The sequence below is a fragment of the Bos indicus x Bos taurus genome, chromosome 26, assembly GCF_003369695.1.
Source record: "Bos indicus x Bos taurus breed Angus x Brahman F1 hybrid chromosome 26, Bos_hybrid_MaternalHap_v2.0, whole genome shotgun sequence".
Classification (NCBI taxonomy): domain Eukaryota; kingdom Metazoa; phylum Chordata; class Mammalia; order Artiodactyla; family Bovidae; genus Bos; species Bos indicus x Bos taurus.
Window position 1 is genome coordinate 50977351 of NC_040101.1, and position 11830 is coordinate 50989180.

The 11830-nt window shown below is 38.6% G+C and overlaps 2 pseudogenes; both read left to right on the forward strand.

Moving 5' to 3' along the window:
- The first annotated feature begins 3691 nt into the window (after window positions 1-3691).
- On the forward strand, window positions 3692-4608 carry LOC113884643 (annotated as a pseudogene).
- Window positions 4609-5244: 636 nt separating this feature from the next.
- LOC113884219 lies at window positions 5245-6054 on the forward strand (annotated as a pseudogene).
- The last annotated feature ends 5776 nt before the right edge of the window (window positions 6055-11830 follow it).

An 11830-nucleotide genomic window follows, 5' to 3' on the forward strand; every position in this document is an offset into this window, starting at 1 on the left:
GCCAGGACATGGAAGCAACCTAGATGTCCATCAGCAGATGAATGGATAAAAAAGCTGTGGTACATATACACAATGGAGTATTACTCAGCCATTAAAAAAATACATTTGAATCAGTTCTAATGAGGTGGATGAAACTGGAGCCTATTATACAGAGTGAAGTAAGCCAGAAAGAAAAACACCAATACACTATACTAATGCATATATATGGAATTTAGAAAGACGGTAACAAACCCTGTATATGAGACAGCAAAAGAGACACTGATGTATAGAACAGTCTTTTGGACTCTGTGGGAGAGGGAGAGGGTGGGATGATTTGGGAGAATGGCATTGAAACATGTATAATATACATGAAATGAGTCGCCAGTCCAGGCATGATGAACGATACTGGATGCTTGGGGCTGGTGCACTGGGACAACCCAGAACAATGGTACGGGGAGGGAGGAGGGAGGAGGGTTCAGGATGGGGAACACGTGTATACCTATGGCGGATTCATGTTGATATATGGCAAAATCAATACAATATTGTAAAGTTAAAAAAAAAAGAAAAAAATAAAGGAAAAAAAAGTAATAAACTAGTATTATTCCTCATATCACTTATAGTTTCTATCCCATCTCTGATATTTAAAAATCTAAAAATTGCTTATGATAATCATAAATCCTCAGCAGCACTTTTTACTGTTTTTCAGTTCAGTTCAGTCGGTCAGTCATGTCCGACTCTTTGTGACCCCATGAATCGCAGCACACCAGGCCTCCCTGTCCATCACCAACTCCCAGAGTTCACTGAGACTCACGTCCATCAAGTCAGTGATACTACCTAGCCATCTCATCCTCTCTCATCCCCTTCTCCTCCTACCTCCAATCCCTCCCAGCAAAAGAGTCTTTCCAATGAGTCAACTCTTCGCATGAGGTGGCCAAAGTACTGGAGTTTCAGCTTTAGCATCATTCCTTCCAAAGAAATCCCAGACCTGATCTCCTTTAGAATGGACTGATTGGATCTCCTTGCAGTCCAAGGGACTCTCAAGAGTCTTCTCCAACACCATAGTTCAAAAGCATCAATTCTTTGGCACTCAGCTTTCTTCACAGTCCAACTCTCACATCCATGCATGACCACTGGAAAAACCATAGCCCTGACTAGACAGACCTTTGTTGGCAAAGTAATGTCTCTGCTTTTAAATATGCTATCTACGTTGGTCATAACTTTTCTTCCAATGAGTAAGCATCTTTAAATTTCATGGCTGCAGTGACCATCTGCAGTGATTTTGGAGCCCCCCAAAATATAAAGTCTGACACTGTTTCCACTGGTTCCCCATCTATTTCCCATGAAGTGATGGGACCAGATGGCATGATCTTAATTTTCTGAATGTTGAGCTGTAAGCCAACTTTTTCCCTTTCCACTTTCACTTTCATCAAGAGGCTTTTGAGTTCCTCTTCACTTTCTGCCATAAGGGTGGTGTCATCTGCATATCTGAGGTTATTGATATTTCTCCCAGCAATCTTGATTCCAGCCTGTGCTTCCTCCAGCCCAGCATTTCTCAAGATGTACTCTGTATATAAGTTAAATAAGCAGGGTGACAATATACAGCCTTGACATCCTCCTTTTCCTATTTGGAACCAGTCTGTTGTTCCATGTCCAGTTCTAACTGTTGCTTCTTGAGCTGCATATAGGTTTCTCAAGAGGCAGGTCAAGTGATCTGGTATTCCCATCTCTTTCAGAATTTTCCACAGTTTATTGTGATTCACACAGTCAAAGGCTTTGGCATAGTCAATAAAGCAGAAATAGATGTTTGTTTCTGGAACTCTCTTGCTTTTTCGATGATCCAGCAGATGTTGGCAATTTGATCTCTTGTTCTTCTGCCTTTTCTAAAATGAGCTTGAACATCTGGAAGTTCACGGTTCACGTATTGCTGAAGCCTGGGTTGGAGAGTTTTGATCATTACTTTACTAGCGTGTGAGATGAGTGCAATTGTGTGGTAGTTTGAGCATTCTTTGGCATTGCCTTTCTTTGGGATTGGAATGAAAACTGACCTTTTCCAGTTGCTGGCATATTGAGTGCAGCACTTTGAAAGCAGCATCTTTCAGGATTTGAAATAGCTCAACTGGAGTTCCATCACCTCCACTAGCTTTGTTCGTAGTGATGCTTTCTAAGGCCCACTTGACTTCACATTCCAGGATGTCTGGCTCTAGGTAAGTGATCATACCATCGTGATTATCTGTGTCATGAAGATTTTTTTGTACAGTTCTTCTGTGTATTCTTGCCACCTCTTCTTAATATCTTCTGCTTCTTTTAGGTCCATACCATTTCTGTCTTTTATCGAGCCTATCTTTCCATGAAATGTTCCCTTGGTATCTCTAATTTTCTTGAAGAGATCTCTAGTCTTTCCCATTCTATTGTTTTACTCTATTTCTTTGCATTGATCACTGCAGAAGGCTTTCTTATCTCTTCTTGCCATCCTTTGAAACTCTGCATTCAGATGCTTATATCTTCCCTTTTCTCCTTTGCTTTTCACTTCTCTTCTTTTCACAGCTATTTGTAAGGCCTCCCCAGACAGCCATTTTACTTTTTTGCATTTCTTTTCCATGGGGATGGTCTTGATCCCCGTCTCCTGTACAATGTCACAAACCTCCGTCCATAGTTCATAGGCATTCTGTCTATCAGATCTATTCCCTTAAATCTATTTCTCACTTCCACTGTATAATCATAAGGAATTTGACTTAGGTCATACCTGCATGGTCTAGTGGTTTTCTGGAATCAAGATTGCTGGGAGAAATATCAATAAGCTCAGATACGCAGATGACACCACCCTTATGGCAGAAAGTGAAGAGGAACGAAAAAGCCTCTTGATGAAAGTGAAAGTGGAGAGGGAAAAAGTTGGCTTACAGCTCAACATTCAGAAAACAAAGATCATGGCATCTGGTCCCATCACTTCATGTCAAATAGATGGGGAAATGGTGGAAACAATGTCAGATTTTATTTTTGGGGGCTCCAAAATCACTGCAGATGGTGATTGTAGCCATGAAATTAAAAGATGCTTACTCCTTGGAAGAAAAGTTATGACCAACCTAGATAGCATATTTAAAAGCAGAGACATTACTTTGCAAACAAAGGTCCGTCTAATCAAGGCTATGGTTTTTTCAGTGGTCATGCATGGATGTGAGAGTTGGACTGTGAGGAAAGCTGAGTGCCAAATAATTGATGCTTTTGAACTGTGGTGTTGGAGAAGACTCTTGAGAGTACCTTGGACTGCATCGGGATCCAACCAGTCCATTCTAAAGCAGGTCAGCCCTGGGATTTCTTTGGAAGGAATGATGCTAAAGCTGAAACTCCAGTACTTTGGCCACATCATGCGAAGAGTTGACTCATTGGTAAAGACTCTGATGCTGGGAGGGATTGGGGGCAGGAGGAGAAGGGGACAACAGAGGATGAGATGGCTGGATGGCATCACTGACTCGATGGACGTGAGTTTGTGTGAACTCTGGGAGATGGTGATGGACAGAGAGGCTTCATGGGGTCACAAAGAGTCAGACACAACTGAGCGACTGAACTGAACTGAGGTTACTTATTTCACATGTATTTGCAAGTCTGAAAAAAGGAATAAGTATTAGATGACATGATGTAGGAAATGGAAAAATGATAAAACACAAATGAATTTTATTTCCATTACTTTAGCCATTGTTGGAAGTTGAGCAACATGATGTTAAAGAAAAACTATACAGAGGTGACTCAGTTTATCTTCCTGGGACTGACAGATTGAACTGATTTGCAGCCTGTTTTTTTCATGGTCTTCCTAGTCATCTACGTGATCACAGTCATTGCCAATGTGAGCATGATTTTGTTAATCAGAACTGACTCAAAGCTTTAGACTCCAATGTACTTCTTCCTCAGCCACCTCTCCTTTGTATATCTCTGTCATGCCACCACTGTTGCTCCTCAGATGCTGGTCAATATCTTTTCAAAGAGAAAAAAATATTTCTTTCCTTGGTTGCATCATACAATTTCACTTTTTCATTGCCCTGGTGATCACAGATTATTATATTTTGGCAGTGTTGGCTTCTGGTCACTATGTGGCCATCTGCAAGATGTCCTGAGATGTCTGCCTCTCTCTCGTTGCTGCTCCATATACTTACAGCTTTGCAAATGGTCTTGCCCAGACCGTTCTTATGCCCTGTCTCTCCTTCTGTGAACCCAATGAAATCAAACACTTTTACTGTCATACCCACCTCTCCTAGTAGTGGCCTGCTCAGATATTTATGTCAAAGAGACTGCCATGTTTGTGGTGGCTGATTTCAACCTCACGTGTTCTCTCACCATCATTCTCATCTCCTACATTTTCATTTTCACAACCATTCTGCATTTCCACTCTGCAGAAGGGAGGCACAAGGCCTTTTCTACCTGTGGGTCTCACCTGACGGCTGTCACTATATTTTATGGACACTGTTCTGCATGCATCTGAGACCCCTTTCTGAGACATCTGTAGAACAGGGAAAAATTGTAGCTGTTTTTTATATGTTTGTGAGTCCTATGCTAAATCCTTTGATCTACAACCTTCAGAACAAAGATGTTAAAAGAGCATCAAGGAAAGTAATTCAAAGGAAATTGTTCACTAAATAGGGTAAACATTTTGGTCACAGGTATTTAACATATCTGTATTCTATGAGCATTTATTGAACATTTTAAATTAAGTCATTTTTTTGTCTTTTGTAATTGGCCTATTATATTTACAAGAATTTGTCAAATTATTAGCTTGTGTTGCCTTAGTTTTGTTAAAATGAATACTGCACAGAAATTAAAATACAAGACTAGACAGCATTATTATTGCTCTATAAAATTGATAAAGGACAGACAATTCTATTGGCAGTACTCAGAGGGATATGGATAAGGCAATGGCAACCCACTCCAGTACTCTTGCCTGGAAAATCCCATGGACAGAGGAGCCTGGTAGGCTGCAGTCCATGGGGTTGCTAAGAGTTAGACACAACTGAGCGACTTCCCGTTCACTTTTCACTTTCATGCATTGGAGAAGGAAATGGCAACCCACTCCAGTGTTCTTGTCTGGAGAATCCCAGGGACGGGGGAGCCTGGTGGGCTGCCGTCTCTGGGGTAGCACAGAGTTGGACATGACTGAAGCAACTTAGCAGCAGCAGCAGAATACTGATAAACATGACTCAAAATTTTCAAGAATAAAACAAATCCATTCATTTCTTTTAATTTGTTCATAGGCAATGCAGACTGGTCTAAGTCAAGGCAATGCCAAATTTCACAGATGTGACAGAATTTGTTCTTCTGGGATTGACCAGTCATCAGGAGCTTCAAGTTCTCTTTTTTGTGGTGTTTCTAGTAGTTTACATGATTACTCTGATAGGGAACATTGACATGATTATTTTGATCAGCATCAGCCTCCAGCTTCAGAGCTTCATGTACTTTTTCTTGAGTCACTTGTCTTTTGTGGATGTGTGGTTCTCTTTCAATGTCACTCTGAAGATGCTGGAAAACTTACTATCAGAGAAAAAACCATTTCCTATGTGGGATGCTTGGTGCAGTGTTACTTCTTCAGAGCCCTTGTCCACGTGGAAGTATATATCTTGGCTATGATGGCCTTTGAGTGCTACATGGCCATCTGCAACCCTCTGCTTTATGGCAGTAAAATGTCCAGGACTGTCTGTGCTAGTCTCATCTCTGTGCCATACATCTATGGGTTCTCTGATACCCTAATTTGCACATTGTGGACATATAGCCTGTATTTCTATGGAAACTTTGAAATTAACCACTTCTATTGTGCTGACCATCCTCTTACAAAGATTGCCTGTGGAGGGGTCCACATTAAAGAATACACCCACGTGTGGGTCCCACCTGACAGCTGTTACCATGTTTTATGGGACTCTCCTCTTCATGTATCTCAGGAGGCCCGCTGAAGAGTCTGTGGAGCAGGGGAAGATGGTGGCTGTGTCTTACACCACAGTGATTCCCATGCTGAATCCCATGATCTACAGTTTGAGGAACAAAGATGTGAAAGAGGTGGTAAACGAAGCAATCATCAAGGCAAACTTGAGGCAGTGAACCTGCAGGACATAATCCCGTGTATACCACTTCCTGTTATAAATGTCCAGGCATATAAATTCCCTGTTTAAAATAGACTGTGTACAGGCAACACTTAAATATGCTAAGAGGTCCAGTCTAACACAGTGATGGCTTATCCATGAATGGACTCTCAGGACTAGGCCTCCTTTATCTACATATGCAAACATACTAATACTGCCCTATTACTGTTAGTCACAGTGTATGTAAAATTATGCTAAGTGTAGTCATCGGATAACTCATAAATACTCATAAATATTTGGATAAGCACATGTTAATTTGGAGGCATCTTTGTAAGAGTTGAATATGATTTCTTAAGATATTTTCTATATATAATTGCTCTTCACTTGTTTTATAAGTAATATATAATTTCATGAGAAAAAATTAAGACTTCATCACTTTTCCATGAATATAAAAGTTGGTGGATCCTCATTTACCAAAAAACTTTCAATAACATTCATACATGCATGGACTTTTGAAAACAAAAATGTATTCAGAATCTTCAACTAGTGTCATGAATCAATCAGAAGGTTAATTCTCAGTATGTATTGCTCTATAATTAACACTATTTGTGTTTCAATCTGTTGACTCACCGTAATTCTACTCTTTGGTTTGGATTTTGGCTGCTGTTTTTCTCCTTATTAATTTAAATAGGTGAAAAATTTTGACTAAAGCCTATCATGTCCTTCTCATAGTTTAAAAAGATGAAGCAATATGGATTTTTGTCATTTAAAACCTAACTTTTGATCAGAAGAATGTCCTATTAAACATTTGATTACTATGATGAAGCTATTGTTTGATTCCAAATTCTTGTCACTAACATTACATTCTTAGGTCTGTGTTTAGTTGCTTAATTCAAGCTTTTAATAACTAGTGTGGGTCAACCAGATAAGAATCTCTGTAAAACCAAATGCCATTGCACTAGACATGTATTAAAATGTGATCAGCACAGCTCAAACTGGTATCCATTGGGATCTGATTACAAGTTTACTATTCAATTTATGTTGATTGGTGTCCACTTAATCTACCTTCATTCTTAATATAAGTAGAATATATATATATTTTTGTCCTTGTTGACTCTTGCTAATAATACCAGCATAAAAGCAAGTCAGAAGCAGAAGTAATTTCTCATTGAATGATTTTTATTCTTGTTTAAGGGCTAATCCAATTAAAAGGGGTGCACAATTGAACATATGTAGAAAGACTCTGAGAAGTAATGTTTACTTGTGGTAATATCACTGGAAAGATGTATTCATTTAAGCCCAGAAAGTATTGTTACTCAGGCTAATTTACTAATTGCCCACAAGCCACATTCCCTCAGATTGGTTCTGAGAAAAGGCGGATGGTGGGAGGAGAGTTCTTTTTCATAACTTTAGGTTCTGAGCAGGAAGAAAAAGTACCATTTGATTAGTATTGGAAACTACACTAACAATTTTTTTTTAATGTTTTCAAATCACCCAAATTTGCTTCTAACAAGTTGGTGTCAAGTGTGAAATGATAGGCTGTTCAAGAAACAATTGTATTGACAGAGATCATTATAACTTGACCCTTTAAGATCACATTTTCTGTGATCCTTCTGGCAGACATATTCCTCAGTGTCCACTATTTTATATTTTATTTTATAAATAAAGCATCTGTCATCCAGCTGTTAACCACCTTTCCCATTGTCCCTTGTCAGTGAGGTACATAATGTTGTCAAGTCTTGGCAATGAGCCATCAGTAGAAAGTGGTGCCTGAAACCTAAAGATCACCTTCTCTATGTTAGAGCCATTAGATACAGACTTTTTTCTCCTTCTTCCCACTTAAAAATGTTGCCACTGAAATGATCACTTTTTAGACAAAGTTGGAAACCACATAATGAGGGTCTAATTGCCTTTCCCAAATACCTTAACTCATACTGCTGCCTGAGAAAGAAAGAAATTATTTTATCAAGTCACTGCATCTTTGGAGTTCACTTAGCTATAGTGCTGTATTTGCTCTTATAATACTTTCCATAAACATATCCCTGGCACTTCACCTCTCCATCTTACCACTCACTAGGATGATTTTTACCTGAGAATGATCAAGTCTCTTCAGAAACTATTCTGGTGTTGAGAGAAGGGCATCTTGTCTTCTGTCTTAACCCGAAGGAGAAAAACTCAAGCTTCTGATCTATATTAGATATTAAGTTATATATACCTTTGTCCTAACTACTTGATGAGTTCTTGGGCTTGTTATGACCTTTAAGTCTCCAGTTGGCACATTAATTTGTTTTGGATTCCTTTTGACCCACCATCTAGGCCATTTCGCTAGCCTTTTTAGGTACTTACAAGTCTCTTTCTTAAGCTTAGGAAATCTCAGCTATTTTTTTTTTTTTTCCTGCACTGTGCTTGCAGGTGCAGATAAGGTGTGTTTTCACCAGACATTTGAGCCAGCACATCTTTAACTGTCCTTACTTATTAGTGGGGCTTCCCCAATGGCTCAGCAGTAAAGAATTATCTGCAAGGCAAGAGACATGGTTTCAATCCCTGGGGGGAACATCCCCTGGAGAAGGAACTGGCAACTCACTCCAGTATTCTTGCCTGGAAAACCCCATGGAAAGAGGAACCTGGCAGGTTACTGAGTGAGTGAACAGCAGCAAATAGTTTTACATTAATTATTTTCAACACATAATCAGGAATGCTTTCTTAATTATCTGGTAAATTTTTAGTGTAACAATAGCATGCACTCCTGCTTTTAAAAGATAGCCATCTCTTTGACAAGAGAAATAGCAATTATCTGAAAGTGGTACTCTTATCATGATGTTCCACTTGCATGATGTGGTTTTTGAGAATTCTCCACTTCTTTTCACTTCTGAGGCTAAGGAAGATAACTGGCTAATTTTAATTTCAAGAGTAAAGTTAAAAAAAAGAAAAACTCTCACCATAGCAAATTAAAATGAAGTGTGCAAAATAGAAAGAATAACACCTTACTTTTCCCCTAAACATTTTACCCAAAGGGAAGCTTCGTTTCTTATTGTTGTTTTTTAACAAGTTACTGTGAGTAGTCAGAAAATGTGTCCTTTTAGTTTTTCCTCCTCTTTTTCAGCTTAATGTGATGACTTGTACCTAATGTGCTTTCCAGAAAAAAAAAACAAACACATATATATATACGTGTGTGTTAAGTCACTTCAGTTGTGTCTGACTCTTTGTAACACTATGGACTGTAGTCTGCAAGGGTCTTCTGTCCACAGGATTTTCCAGGCAAGAAAAGTTCAATGGGTTGCTGTGCCCTCCTCCAGGGAATCTTCCCAACCCAGGAATCAAAACTGCATCTCCTTTGGCTCCTGCACTGCAGGCAGATTCTTTACCACTGAGCCACTGGAGAAGCCCATGTAAATATATATATATACACACACACACACATACATACACACACACACATAAATATACATACATACATACATATATGGTAAATCATCTGGCTGCAATGCAGGAGACCCAAGTTCAATTCCTGTGTTGGAAAGATCCCCTGGAGAAGGAAATGCCAACCCACTCCAGTATTCTTGCCTGGAGAATCCCATGGACAGAGGAGCCTGGCAGACTACAGTTCATGAGATCACAAGAGTCGGACACGACTTAGCAACTAAACCACCACCATATACATATATACATACATATGCGTATATACAAATACACTCATACTTACACAGAAGTACATACATAAAATATGATGTGAAAGCTGTTTTCCCCCATTCATTTATTTTCCTCTTGCTAGAGGCAAAACCCAGTTTGTGAAAGGTGTGTTTCAACTAACTTATCTTCCTGAACAGACATCTTTTTTTTTTTTTTTAACTTTACAATATTGTATTGGTTTTAACAGAGCTACTGGCACTACATCTCACCATTCTGGCAAAAGAATGGAAAAGATGATAAAATATTGATCTGAACATCATTTACCCATTTCCATGATGGTCATATAATAACTCTAGTCTCAGTTTGGTCTTCCATGATAAATATCAATTTGAATATTTTAGAGATAATTAGCAGAAATTTTGATACTGAGTTACTTTTCTTTGAGCATACATTTAAATCAGGCTTGCTTTTTTTATATTTCTTCTTTGTAATAAAAGGGAAAAAATGCCAAATCCACACAGCCTCATCAATTTTGAAAAAAAGAGAAAAAACTCCCTCTTTTGTGAATTACTTTCAGCCACAAATGTCTCTTTTTACATTTTTTTTAAACAATCAAAAGTTTCCCCTGAGAGAAAGACAACACTCATACATAAAAATGCTCTTCTTCCTTAGGAATTGGCTTCCACACTTTCATCAACAAAGTGTTTCCTTCTAAAGGAAACTCAAGTCTTTGGCAGAAGTCAAGAGGATATTTTATTTGGAGTGGGCTAAGAAAGTATTCCATTATTGTGTATACATGTCAGCTACATTCAGTTGGAGCAGAGTTAGACAGGGTCATCTACTTTCCTTTAAATGGTGAAAAGTGGAGAGGTTTGGAAAAGGAGGGTTATGGAAATGACTGACAGTACCTCTTAATCTACTTGGTTGTAGAAGAAATCTTCCCCTGAAGGTTGGAATACTGAGGTTACCTGAATGTGTGAAGTAGGCCTTTATAAAATGCAGTCTCTATTCCTTGGGGAGTTAATTCCTAATATTAACCAGACATGACTGGACCAGGTTCACTGACCCTCAAGGGTGCAACTGTGATTAGAAAGCTTCAATTAGATTCATGTTGATATATGGCAAAACCAATACAATATTGTAAAGTTAAAAAATAAAATAAATTTAAAAAGTCTAAAAAATAAAGGTAACAGTAGGTCTTATTTTAAACTTAGAATGTTGTGAAGTAATTAGCCTTCAATTAAAATAAATAAATAAATTTTAAAAATTAGAAATACAAACTATAATGATGTCATCATAAAAACACTAATCCTTGATTCAGTTCAGTTCATTCATTCAGTCATGTCCAACTCTTTACAGCTCCATGGACTGCAGGATGCCAGGCTTCCCCTATCCATTACCAACTCCTGGAGCTTGCTCAAACTCATGTCCATCAAGTCAGTAATGCCATCCAATCATCTGATATTCTGTCGGTCCCTTCTCCTCCCACCTTCATTTTTTCCCAGCATCAGGGTCTTTTCTAGTGAGTCAGGTCTTAGCATCAGGTGGTCAAAGTATTGGAGTTTCAGCCTCAGCATCAGTCCTTCCAGCGTTCCCTTGGTATCTCTAATTTTCTTGAAGAGATCTTTCCCATGCTAATGTTTTCCTCTATTTCTTTGCATTGATCACTGAGGAAGTCTTTCTTATCTCTCCTTGCTATTCTTTGGAACTCTACATTCAAAGTAATGTATCTTTCCTTTTCTCCTTTACCTTTAGCCTCTCTTATTTCCTCAGCTATTTGTAAGGCCTCCTCAGACAACCATTTTGCTTTTTTGAATTTAGTTTTCTTGTGGATGGTCTTGTTCACTGCCTCCTGTGCAATGTTATGAACCTCTGCTCACAGTTCTTCAGGAACTCTGTCTATCAGATCTATTCCCTTGAATCTATTTGTCACTTCTGCTGTATAATTGTATGGGATTTGATTTAGGTCACATTTAAATGGTCTGGTGGTTCCCCCAACTTTCTTCAATTTAAGCCTGAATTTGTCAATAAGAAGTTCATGCTCTGAACCACAAGTCATCTCCCAGTCTTGTTTTTGCTGACTGTATAGAGCTTCTCCATCTTCAGCTACAAATAATATAATCAATCTGATTTTGGTATTGACCATCTGGTAATATCCAAGTGTA